This window comes from Miscanthus floridulus, chromosome 9 (genome assembly GCF_019320115.1).
Source record: "Miscanthus floridulus cultivar M001 chromosome 9, ASM1932011v1, whole genome shotgun sequence".
NCBI classification, from domain to species: Eukaryota; Viridiplantae; Streptophyta; class Magnoliopsida; order Poales; family Poaceae; genus Miscanthus; species Miscanthus floridulus.
In genome coordinates, this window is record NC_089588.1 from 16581201 (window position 1) to 16595419 (window position 14219).

At 45.4% G+C, this 14219-nt stretch overlaps 1 pseudogene; it reads right to left on the reverse strand.

Annotated features, from left to right (window-relative positions):
- Window positions 1-52: 52 nt before the first annotated feature.
- On the reverse strand, window positions 53-9676 carry LOC136481443 (cyanidin 3-O-rutinoside 5-O-glucosyltransferase-like; annotated as a pseudogene).
- Window positions 9677-14219: the final 4543 nt, after the last annotated feature.

Sequence of the window (14219 nt, forward strand, 5' to 3'; positions counted from 1 at the left end):
GACTTTTTAATAGCAAAAGACAAATTTTGAATGCTTGTGGATGGAGGTAGTATCTGTCTTGTACAGTTCAGCTTGTTCTCCATGTAGTAATTGGGAAGTTCTATCTCCAATTTCCTCGGAGATATACTAGTCGTATCAAATTGGGCTACTCAACTGATAGTCTTACTAACAATCTTGTGCAATATATATCTAATACCATATTTCATATATATACATAGGTACTTGCATTGGTATACCAAAAGTACTCCTACAGTAATTAATATCGGCCAGAAGTCATTTTCATGAACATGTACGAGATTCAGTTTTTTCCACAAACGACTTCAGCGATTTCGACAGGACGAAAGTTATCACTCACCCTAACACAACCACAATGCTGCACAGAGCTAACAAAATCCTGAAGGTTTCTCTCAGCCTGCATCTGCCGCTTGCTGAGCTCTCTCTTTCAAAGCCTTCACTCGCTCCCTTATCGCCATTGCTTTCGTACCCTGACCCATGACCAACTCAACGCACCTTGCCAGCTCCATCCCAGCTAACACACCCTCACTGTTACGCTCTCCTCTGATGCCGATCTCCCGCTCCTCCTCCACCAAGTGCGCATTCATCGGCTGCTCGAACATGCTGGACATGCCGACGAGTGACACGCCGGCGGCCATGGCCTCCATCGTCGAGTTCCACCCGCAGTGCGAGACGAAGCACCCGACCGCCGGGTGCGACAGGACCTCCGGGTGGTTGCACCAGTCCACGACCATCCCATGGCCGCCGCTGCTCTGGGCGTTCTCCAGGACGTGGCGTGCACCCTCCTCGAGCCTGTCTCTGCGCACGGCTAGCAAGTATGGCCGTCCACACTGCAGGGGCCCTTCTGATGGCAAGAATCGATCACAAAACACACAAGAATATCAGTGGCTAGCCTAATGAATCGAGCACAGATCAAATCGGGTGGAAGAACAGCAAGAACTTGTGGTAACCGCCACTAGGACAACAGGGTGACTGCGCCCCTTTTCGCTCTCTACCACGATGAGTACAACACACAGATACAAGTATCTGAGACTCTTACCAAGACCTCTTACATCAGGGAGCATACATCAGCTACTAACTCACACACTCACACAGAGAATAAAACTGCTAGACGCGATACAAGACGCTCCAAAAACACACTCTTCGGGCAACTGCATGTCAGTGGACGCAGTGACCGCGAACTGCCGTTCCCGCTTGACTTGGCACAATTCAAACTTGAATTCTCCCGCCTTCTCCACCTTGCCTTCGACTGAATTAGGCTTTGAGCATCTACACTGACAGGTTTACACTAACATTCTCCCCCTTAAACCTGTCAAGCAGTAGCACCAAGATCTCTGACACCTAACAAGTGCCTCATCACCACCAGTTTCCCCACCGGCAATGCCTTGGTCAAAGCATCAGCTTTTTGTTCATCAGTACTAACTCTCTTCACAATGATCTGACCCCTCTCCACACACTATCTGATGAAATGATATTTGATATCAATGTGTTTACTCCTTCCATGAAACACTGGATTGTTCATCAGAGCCCTTGCTGAATTGTTGTCAACATAGAGAGTTACTGCACTTGGTTTTTCTTCAGTGATTTCACTCAGCAGATTTCTCAGCCATAGTGCTTGCCTTGCTGCAGCAGTGGCTGCCATGAATTCTGCTTCACAGGATGACAGAGCAACAGTCTTCTGCTTCTGGGAACACCAGCTCACCAAATTCTCACCTAGGTAGAAAGTCATTCCACCAGTGCTAGTTCTCTCCACTTGGTCAGCTCCATGATCACTGTCAGTGTATCCCACCAACATCCCTGTTCCACCACCTTGAACATACACCAGTCCAAACTCAGTGGTTCCTCTCAGGTATCTCATGATCTGTTTGACTGCCCCAGCATGCAACACTGTTAGTTTTTCCATAAACCTGCTAGCTAGCCCAACTGAGTATGACAGGATAGGCCTAGTATGCAGCAGATACCTAAGACAGCCAATCATCTTTCTGTAATCTGTTGCATCAACCATCTTTCCTCCCTTGTCTGCATTCAGTTTGTTTCTAGGTTCCATTGGAAATTTACTAGCATTGCATTCTGCCATGCCAAACTGCCCCAACACCTTTCTAGCATAGCACGTCTGTTTCAGAGTGATATGGTCATCTTTCTGATCAACTTATATACCAAGATAGAATGAAAGAGGACCAAGATCAGTCATCTCAAACTCACTCATCATCTGTTGCTTGAATAACTTGATATTTTTTGGATTCCCACCCGTGACTATCAAGTCATCAACATATACACCCAACAGCACTGCATCTGTCCCATGCCCTCTAGTGTAAACTGCTTGTTCACTGAAACATCTCCTGAAGTTCAGCTTTTTCAGGCTTATGTCTAACCTGACATTCCAAGCCCTTGGTGATTGTTTAAGTCCATATAGTGCTTTGCTCAGTTTGAGTACACACTGTTCCTTCCCTTTCACAATGTATCCTTCAGGTTGTGAAACATAGACTTCCTCCTCCAACTCACCATGTAAAAAGGCTGACTTCACATCTAAGTGATGAACCTTCCATCCTTGATTAGCTGCTAGAGCCAACAATACCCTTACTGTATCTAATCTGGCCACAGGTGCAAATACTTCTTCATAATCCACACCAAATTTTTGCACATAGCCTTTAGCAACCAATCTGGCTTTATGTTTCACCACTTCCCCATCAGAATTTTTTTTAGTTTGAACACCCATTTCAAATCAATGGGCTTTTTCCCTGCAGGTAGCTTGACTAACTTCCAGGTATTGTTCTTTTCTATGGACTGCATCTCCCTGTCCATTGCATCAACCCAATCTTGATTGTCAGCTGCATCTCTGAAACAAGTTGGCTCTTCCATTTCAACTAGAAGTGCTTCAACATTTTCATCCATCAGCTCCACCTCATAGGAATCATTATAGACTTCATTTAGATCCCTAAACCTGATTGGGCCACTGTCCAAGTCAATGGTGTCATCTACTTCCATACTGTCAGAGCCAAGGCCTGACAGATGTGGTGAATTCTGTGGAGTCACCGGCTCCTGCTCTGTTGTCGGATTTTCTTTAGACGCTGACTGACTATCAATGTCATCAGCATTTCCATTTCCTCCAACTGCAGATTCCTCTCCACCACTACTTGCTCCCCCTGTCTCACTAACATCCTGAGCATCATGTCCATCGCCAACACCACCATCAAGATAGTTATAATCACCAGAGAAGAATTGACCATCCTTCTCATCTCTGTTTTCAGAAAAATTTTCATCATTAACAGCTTCCTAGCTCCATTTCACTGTCTCCTCAAACACAATATCCCTACTAACCACAATCTTGTTTGTTTTTGGATTGAACATTCTATGAGCTTTGCTGCCTTCTTCTATACCAAAATAGACCATTGGTATGCTTCTATCATCAAGTTTTTTTAGATGTGTCCCCACAACTTTCACATGTCCTTTGCAACCAAAAATTCTTACATGCCCCAGATGAGGTTTTCTTCCATTCCAACCCTCATATGGTGTTCTGTACCCCATGGACTTTGTTGGAAGTCTGTTTAGTAGGTACACTGAATGCCTAATAGCTTCTGCCCAGAATATCCCAGGGATTTCCATGCTCTTCAACAGGGATCTAGCCATCTCCATCATAGACCTGTTCTTCCTCTCAACCACTCCATTTTGCTGCGGAGTGTAAGGTACTGTAAACTGATGTTTGATCCCAGCCTGCTCACACACATTTTGGAAGGAACTAGCTAGAAATTATCCACATCTATCTGATCTAAGAATCCTGATCTCATGGCCAAAGCTCTTCTCTACCTCTGTGAAGGGTCGAGATGGCGACTAGAGGGGGGGTGAATAGTCTTTTCTAAAACTTAATCGCGTCGGCTAACCGATACAAGTGCGGAATTAAAACTATCGGTCTAGCCAAGACTATACCCCACTATATATGTTCACTAGCACCTTGCAAAGATAACAATTAAGCAATAAAGGAGCCGGGCTAGCCTAGAGCTCTCCTAAACAATTCTAGGAGCAAGGTTACACAAACCTATGCCACTAGTACTTTAAGTGACAAGGGAGCTCCTACATATGCTAGTAAGCAAAAGCACACAAAGCTAACTAAGCTCACTAGCAATGCTCAATAACAAGGCAACCAATGCCTAATTAGAGAGCGCAAATACTTAGTTACACAACTAAGCAACATGACTAACAAGGTTACTAAAACCAAATTAGCCACGCAGGGAGCTACTTCTATGCTACACAAGCAAGAAGGTAATTAGCAAGCTACACAAGCTATCTAATTACAAGAGCAACTACACAAGCTTAATATGTATAAAAGTAATTGCAAGCTTGTGTAATGGGGATGCAAACCAACGGGAAGAACAAGGTTTGACACGATGATTTTTCTCCTGAGGTTCACGTGTTTGCCAACACGCTAGTCCCCGTTGTGTCGACCGCTCACTTGGTGGTTCGGCGGCTAATTAGCATCACCCGCTAAGCCCGCACATCGGGCGCCGCAAGAACCTACCCCTGAGTGAGGGTAGCTCAATGACACGCTTTACTAGAGTTGCTCTTCGCGGCTCCCGCGGGGCGAGCACAATGCCCCTCACAAGAACTTCTCCGGAGCGCCGCAACAAGCTTCTTGCGCAACTTCGACGGAGAACCACCACCAAGCCGTCTAGGAGGTGGCAACCTCCAAGAGTAACAAGCACCACCGGCTTGCAACTCGATCACGTAGTGCCACTCGATGCCAACCTCACGATGCAATCGCACTAGAATCGCTCACTCACACAATCGAATGATCACTATCAAGTATATGTGTGATGAGGGCTCCCAAGCACTCACAAGCATGGACACTAAGTCCCCCTTGGTGCTCCCACACAGCCATGGCCGAGGGCCACTTCATATAGCCCCAAGGGCTAAACGAGCCGTTACCCCTTCACGGGGCAATGGTCGGGCCGACCGGACACTCCGGTCGTGTGACCGGACGCTGGACCTCAGCGTTCCGGTCGCCCACAGACGACCATGTGTCCCGGTTCCAAACGGTCAACTTGACCTGACGGACGCTCCAGCTTCAACTGACCGGACGCTGAACCCCCAGCGTCCGATCGTTTCCAGTAAGCTCCCGAGCATGACCGGACGCGTCCGGTCGAACGCGATCGGACGCAGCCAGCGTCCGGTCACTCTCCAGCTACTGCGTCACCGTACGTCAGCACGACCGGACGCAGCCTGCCAGCGTCCGGTGCATTCAGATCCAGCGTCCGGTCAGTTGACCGACGCCAGCATCTTCTCCATTCTCTATCTACCCTTGCTCAAGTGTGCTAACACAAGAATTTGCATCCGGCACAATAGAAAATAGGCATTCCATTTTCCCGAAAGTGCCGAATCCCCCGGAGAGGGACCCAAACCCATCTCACTCTTGCAAACACCCATCTCCTTTGTAAATGTGCCAACACCACCAAGTGTACACCAACATGTGTATGTGTGTTAGCATTTTCACAATCATTTCCCCAAAGGATGTTAGCCACTCAACTTGCCACCCACTCGATCCTAGCGACAAGTGCAAAGTTAGATCACTCGAGTGGCACTAGATGACCGATATGCAAACAAGTTTGCCCCTCTTGATAGTAACGGCCATCTATCCTAAACCCGGTCATAAACTTCTCTACACACCTATGACCGGTGTGAAATGAAATGCCCTAGGTTATACCTTTGCCTTGCGCATTCCATTCCATCTCCTTCAATGTCGATGCAACACATGCACCAACACGATCAACAATGATATGATCCACTTCATATCATCACATGATCATATTGGTTCATCGATCTTGACTCTACTGCTCTTCACCGTTGCCATCGTCCATCGGCGCCAAGTCTTGCTCAAGCTTCCACCGCCACGCGGTCCATCACTCCAAAGCCTTCGACTTGCCCTTCACGCTTGCAACCGGTCCATCAAGCCAAGTCTTGTCTTGATCTTCTCCACCTTGATCACATGACTCAATGTCATGTCTCATGTGCATTTAAGCTCCTTCATCATCACATGTGTGAGCTTTGCAACATTTCCAAGCCATTTTCACCTTCATGGCATATGTTGCTCACACACATGTACCTGTGGACTAATCACATGTGTATCTCACATAAACACAATTAGTCCACCTAGGTTGTCACTCAATTACCAAAACCAAACAAGGGACCTTTCACTCTGCTCTGAACTTGATGAAAGCATCAACAGCCTGATCCTTTGACTTCAACATGTACATTGTAGTCCATCTAGTGCAGTCATCCACTAGAAGCATGAATATTTGTTGCCTGCTAATGTGGATGGAGTAATGGGCCCACAAAGATCTACATGCACAAGCTGAAGTGGTTCATCTGCTTTCCACAGCACTGACCTTGGAAAAGGCTTCCTGGTTTGTTTGGCTGTCAGACAAGACTGACAGACCTGATCTAGATGTTGAATCAGTGGCACACCCCCAACCATATCCTTGTCAACAATTTGCTTCAATGCATGAAAATTAATCATGACCAAGACGACCATGCCATAACCAAGCATCATCACTAGTATGACTCAAAAAACAGGTTGGCTCTACTAACACTAACCTCAATTTTATACAATATGTTTCCTGTTCTCTGAACTTTCATGATCAATCTCCATGGGTTTTTTCTCTGACACCTCAATGACATCGTCATCCATCACTACCCGGGGCCCAATTTCAGTTAGTTGACCCAACTAATCAAATTGCTTTTTAACTTAGGAATGTAGTAAACATCTCTAAGCACCCATTGATTCACCTGTCCTCCCTTGAAACAAAATTGAGCCCTTTCCCATTATCTCTACTTGATGAGCCATCACCCAAACCGTACCTTGCTAGTAGCAGTCTGGTCCATGTCCCTGAACCTTGTGGCGATCTCCAGTCATGTGATTGCTGGCACCATTGTCTAGGTACCAAGGACATCGTTCATGACCTCCCCTCACCAACAAAGTACAACTCTGGCAACACTTTCTTCTCCTCTAGCATCACTTCAGTATGCAGGTTAGTGCACAATGCAGGCTCAAGCGGTCCCTGCTCCTCAGTTTCCCGCGAGCAGCACTACCGCTCCATCGCCACCGGTCCTCGCATGGTGCGCCTCCTCGTCCTTCTTCTTCTCACCGGGACAGCGGTTGGCATAGTGCCCATAGCAATGGCACTTAAAACACTTTATGTGACTTTTGTCATGCTTCTCAGTGCTTTCCTTCCCCGCATCGCCGCTTCCACCACGACCCTCCCCGGCTGCCACCATGACCGCGTCCACGACCTCGGCCCGCCATTGCTCGGAGACCTCCCGCCTCCAGAAACCTTCTCCACTCGACTTCTTCTGGCGTGCCTCCCACTCAGCTTGAGTGAGTAACGCCTGCCCATCACCAGACGCAACCCACCAGCTCCCCGCCTGGTTCGCTCCTCGAACGGCCTTCAGTCGGCCACAGCTTCATCGAACACCAAAGTTTTGAGATCATAGAATTGTTCGATCCCGGCTATGACATGGATGAATCTATCAGGCACGGTGTCGAACAGCTTCTTCACCATGGCCGAGTCCTCCAATGTCCCGCCTAGGTTCCCGTACTTGACTGACATAGTCGTTAGTTTTTCGGCGAACTCATCGACAGTCTCCTCCTCCATCTTCAGCGCATCAAACTCTGCCTTGAGGGTCTGCAGGCGCGCGTCCTTGACACGCTCAGCGCCCACAAACCTCGCCTTCAGAGAGTCCCACACTTCCTTCCCCGTCTTCTTCTTCGCCACTTGCATCAGCAGCTCATCCGACAGGCACTGGAAGAGATGCGCCTCGCACCTTCTTATCCTTTGCCGTCTGCGCCTCCGTCAGGGCTCCCGCCGAATTCCCCTCCGGCGGCTCCATCACTTCCCACCACCCCTGCTCCTCCATGATCGCCTGCACCCGGATACTCTAGCTGGTGTAGTTGGTCGCCGTCAGCGTCGGGAACACCTTCCGGTGCCCACCATCGCCGCTCCCCCAACCTCCATCAGCAACTGTCAGCGACATGGCGAAGCTCTCGGTGGATCTTGCGTGTTTTACCGGCTCTGATACCAACGATGGCAATAATCGATCACAAACACACAAGAATATCAGTTGCTAGCCTAATGAATCGAGCACAGATCAAATCGGGTGGAAGAACAGCAAGAACATGTGGTAACCGCCACCAGGACAACAGGGTGAATGCGCCCCTTTTCGCTCTCTACCACGACGAGTACAACACACGGATACAAGTATCTGAGACTCTTACCAAGACCTCTTACATCAGGGAGCATACATCAGCTACTAACTCACACACTCACACAGAGAATAAAACTGCTAGATGCGATACAAGACGCTCCAAAAACACACTCTTCAGGCAACTGCATGTCAGTGGACCGCGGTGACCGCGAACTGCCGTTCCCGCTTGACTTGGCACAATTCAAACTTGAATTCTCCCGCCTTCTCTCCACCTTGCCTTCGACTGAATTAGGCTTTGAGCATCGACACTGACAGGTTTACACTAACACCTTCCACCATCTCCTCAATCTGCTGCTTGGTGTAGCTCGCTATGCTCCCGAACGACACGTACACCACCGACCTCCTCCGGTTGAGCTCCGAGCCACTCCATGTACCTCTTCTTGTCGGCGTCGTCGTGCTTGTACAAATGGATCCGTTCTTCGTTTTGATGCCACCGGCGGCGACCATGGGACCGACGGCGAACACGTCGAGATGCCTTCTTCATCTCCGACAGCACGGTCGGCTCCAGCTCGTCGAACGTGTTCACGAGAACCTTAGGCCGCCACTGGTCCATGCTGTCGAAAAGTTCCGGACATCTCGACGACGGGACTTGGCCAGCGGGCTGCCCGTCGTGTCGACCAGGTAGGACGGGAATCCCGTATCCGGAGAGGACTTCGGCGTAGCCCGGGCATGCTGACCTCGTATGCGGGGTCGGTGACGTGAGCGGCGACGACCTCGCCGTGGTACTCGGCGGCGAGGACGGTGGCCGGCTGGATCCAGTACAACGGCGAAGGGACCCCGTGGCGCGTTCCGCGACCCTCGACCGCCGCGGTCACAAGCAACGTGCACACGATGCAAGTGACGGGCCTCCCTCAGGCGTGCGAAGCGCGCGAGCATGGCGGAGAGGCTCCTCGGTTGCTCACGCGGCGCCTGCGCGCCCAGTCCTCGGGGGTTCTGGGCAAGGAGCCGTCGTCGAAGCCGTCCGAGTGGCGGACGTAGGAGATGGACGCCGTCGCTGGCCTCCTCCTCGCCGGCGGCGTCAGCGTCCAGCGATGAGGGGAACATGCGGCGGTGGGCGGCGACATGCACGGAGAGCGTGGCGAGGATGGAGCCGTCGACGTCGTCGCTGAGCTGAGCGAGGCGGTGAGCCGGGCGCGCGCTGGGTTGACGTGGCTCTGGATACCGTAGGCTACCACCAGGAAATGGCGGCCGTGCTGGCTGGTGTGCTGCTGGTGTTCCTCGTTGGCCATGGATCTGCAGAGTGATGGGAGGAGCGCCGACTAGAGGAGTGAAATATGAGTGTGCTTTATTAGCTCTGAGCCTGGACACTGCGCAGGGTGTGTGGACGGCATCTTGATGCCCATGAAGCTTATCCACAGCAGCAGGTGCCTTAAACTGGTATCTAGACTTGATCACTGTCGGGTACGTCGAACTAAGCACCGACAATGGTAATACTATATCACTGCCGGGTAACTTGGACCGACAGTGATAAAGGACCATCGTTGCTAGTTGACTGGGACCTGGCAGTGATATACAGCCATCACTGCTAGTTTGGTTGGACCCGACAGTGATATAGGAGGCCATCACTATCGATTGCGTTGGACCCGGCAGTGACTTCCTGTGGACAAATTCATTTTACTATAAAAATTAGCAAACATTAACCAAAATTGTTTAAAAGTTTGATATGATGATGGTACCATGTACATGTTTCAAAGTTTGAATTGAGTTATTTGAAACTATATTAGAAGTGTACACATGTTTGTGAAAAATGTGTAGGCCCCTCTCTTAAAATCATTTGAATTTTTTTTTTTTGGCAGGCATATGAACCCCAAATGTGCTTCCATGATAATCAATTTCGTAAGTTCTAATTTTAAATAAGTTTATCACATTAAGTCATATCGGTATTGGTAACTTAACTTCAATCACTCTTTGATATATAAAGCAATACTACACACACATATATAATGCTGTTGTATAACAAATTTGAGTTCAGTGCAATCTGAGCTTCAACTTCATTATAGTAATACAACATGATAATCAATTTCATAAGTTTTTGTTTTAAATAAGTTATATGTTTCAATGGAAACATTATGTCATATCAGTATTATATTCTTAACTTAATTAATCACTCTATGATATATAAAAGAATACTATACACATAAATAATTAGCATCTTAACGTCAATGACCTTTTGAGTAAATTATTAGCTTATAAAGAACGAGATCGTGATGTATCACTATCTCGTTCTACAAACACACACACACACAAACATTTAGAAATATTGATTTAGGACAAACTAATGTGACATGTAAAAAAGAACCGATTGACATCCTACTTTTGACTTGAGGGAGTGTATATCAACTGAGTCATCAGTGAATGAGATTAGTAGGACTCGTTTGATATTTTATTAATACATACATTTTGTTTTATCAATACAAATATTCTATTAACTAACTATGAACGACGGTTACTACACATATATGATATTTTATAATAATTTATTGCCAAGTGACGTGATTAATAAGGTCCAACTCATCTAATATTTTATTAACTAATTGTGAATGTCAATAATGTGATATTTTTAATACATATATTTCACTTTATTAATATATATTTTTTGTTAACTAACTACAAAAGTTAGTATTGCAGATATGATATTTTGATAATGTATTACCAAGTGACGTGAATAATAGGACTCGTCCATTATAGCATCTCCAAGAGTTCCCTAAATCCCTTCATAATCCTTAGTTTTTAGCAAGATAAGAAAAAAAAACTCTCTCCCACAACTAATCCATCCTCTTAATCTTTTAGAACTTGAAAAAAATTACCATGTTCCGCGTAAAGTTACGTGCTTCCGAGGCGCGTATCTTCTCTCCTGCACGTGTTTATCGGCCAATCTAAAGGGGAAGAACGTGGAAAGAATAAAGAGTAGGAAATGGTTCCTGATGCAAATGTACAAGAGAGAAAGAATATATAAAAAGTGGTTATGATAATTAGAAATAGTATAGGATTCCTGATGTAAATTGTCTTCTATATTTTAGGAGTGGATTATTAGAAACTCTTGGAGATAGCCTTATTTATTTCTTCTAATACTTTTTAGAAGTTGTAAAACTTTATGTTTTTAGAATAAAAATATTGGGTACTCTTGGAGATGCTCTTAGTACTACCAATCAAGATTTTCTACAAATTTTCTCTTAAAAGTGATTTTTATCTATAATGACATAGGTGGGTAATTTTCTAGAAAATAGATCCAATGCGCGATGGATGGCTAGAGTCTTTGATTTGGTGGTTGGATGTTTCTAATTAATGTGAGAATTCTATTATTTATCCTTTTTTAGCGTATCTGCTTGAGGATTAACGTGAAGGATTTATTGGGACCTCTAATAGTAATAGTAAGATTTGTTTGCCTAAAGATCGCGGGGCCTGGTCAGCGCGGACTTTAAAGCACCACTGAGCCAGGGAACAAAATCTAATTTCATTTCTCTCGGACTCAACTGTTGTCGCGCTCACCTGGGCCAAATTAATAGGCCAAATAGTTGTTTGAGAGAAAAGTAACCAATCATTTAGAACGATCGTAAAAACAGTACTTTCTCCGTTTTTTTTTGTTAGATGTCGTATTAAATCAATTTATGTCTTGATTCATTAACTTCAAAACATTTATATAGATTCATGTCTACGTTTTTATATTCACTATGAGAAATACTTTCATAATATATAATTTGTATGTTTGTGAAATTATAAAAAAAAATTTAAATGTTGATCAAAGATAGTAATATTTGACTTAGGACAAAAGAACCTATGGAGTATATACTGCAAGTAAAACTAAAATTGACATCGTACTTTTGACTTGACGGAGCGTCGACACAGAATTTTCGTCTCCATGCCGAAGACACACGCAGCAAATCGGAAGGGTCCGCTCAATGGAGCAGATCCGTCTAGCTTTAGCGCAAGGGTGATCGATCCTGCGCAATCCTCCCGAGACGTGCCAGTCAATTTGACTCTGCAATTGACAAGGAGAGAAAGTTATCATTAATTAAGGGCGGAGCATGTTGGTGTTGCCAGACAGTCCCGAATGTGCGGCTCTGAGAGCCGATATGAGAGGAGATCGACTAAATAGTCGATTCCAGTATATTCATAAGAATAAATCGGTTAAACATTATGGGCGTTGCGTAAGAAGAATCGGTTATCATCCAGGATAAATATAATTCGAGCAATAATTTAATCAATGGCAATAAGATATCAATGATGATTGGTTTTAAACTGAGCCAATGATTACAAGTAATCGAATCCCTTTTTTATAAAGAAACAATTCAACACCACTTAACCATCTAATAAAGATAAATCTAATGAACATGTTAGATCTCATCTATCGCCATGACCAGTGGGGCATGAGGCAGAATCATGCAGGCCGTAGAAACAACAATAGACTTGACGACCCTAACTCATTACTAATATCAGTGGGGCATGAGGCAGAATCATGCAGGCTATAATACAATAACAAGATCATGGGGGTAACATATCTTTCAACTTATCTCTACTTCAATGATCTTGTAATGTGAACTGTTTGTAAAAGCGCTCGATATCGGCTAAACAAGCCGATTCAGGCATAGCGCACAGTTAAGGTCATGCCTTCTCAAAAACGGATCTATCCACTAACGATCCCCACTCCACGGTGCTAATAGTGGGATGGGAGGCAGAATCCCACAGGCCATGATAACGAGCCATGGAACAATTCTTGCTAACCAATAGATCTACTTAAGATCGAACATGCCCTAACCGCATACTATGCACGATTAAGATTGATATAAAACAGCCGATAAAACATAACTCATCGTTTAAGATATAGATTAGATCAGTTTTAGGTTAGCAAACGATGGATTAAATAAGATATAAGGCCGATCCAGATCAATCTCAATTGGGCAGAGTGATATTGCAGTAATTAGATAAACAATGAAAACAATAAGCAATATCGGTAACTTAATAAATCTACCAAGGCTGCCATACTAAGGTATAGTCGATAACTTGACCTTGATCTAATTCAAGCAGTGGGGTGTGAGGCATAATCACACATGCCATACTTGAATTAGACAAGAGTCGATAACTAGCCTATACCAAAGTCGCAGTGGGTGTCGACCGGATCGATGCAGCCATACGAACAGAGGTATAAACCATGACGGTACTTACAGACAAGCGGTGGAGGTCGACCAGATCGATGCAGCCGTACTCGCTAAAGAACTCGCCGAGATCTACTCTACTCCTACTCCTAAGGGGTGGCTGGAGCCGAAAAAGTAAATTAACTTGTATTTGATTGATTGTATATCTTTGTTACAATAGCTGGGGTTTTATATTTATACCCTAGGCTGATAAGAGTACTAAATGAACATGACTAGATAACAAAAAGAAATATAGATACATGGACTCTAATTTTCCTTATGTAGAGTCCTTGCTAATGAAGCTTCCTTGTTTGATACGTCTCCTTGTTTTGTCATGTCTCTATCAAATTTATTAAATAATATTTCCTATCTAGCTCATAAATATCCCTTAATTAGGAAACTTTCTTGCTCTTGACATCATTAGCCGATCTCTTCCTTTCTAGGATAAGCTTATCAAATTTTGGTGTAAACACAGGCCCCCCTAGTTTGAAGTATGAGTTTTCATGCTTCAAACTATTTTGATCCGATGGTCTTCTTTGCCCCAGCCGATGACGTTTGATCGCAATCACTGAAAGCTGCATCGGCTTCATCTTCTTTTTTATCTTGATAACTTCAAAATTGATCTTTCTCTGCATCTCCGTTCATCTGCTTTAGCCGATTAGGAGCTGGCCCCCTGAGTTCGATCATAGCAATACAAGTTAACCGGCAGTGCTGCATAAACGTTCAGGCATTCTAGCCGATAGTCTTCTTCCAAGGAGCCAAGAAATTTCCTGGCAGCGATATTACCTTATTCCAAGCCTCACCTACACATATGAACTT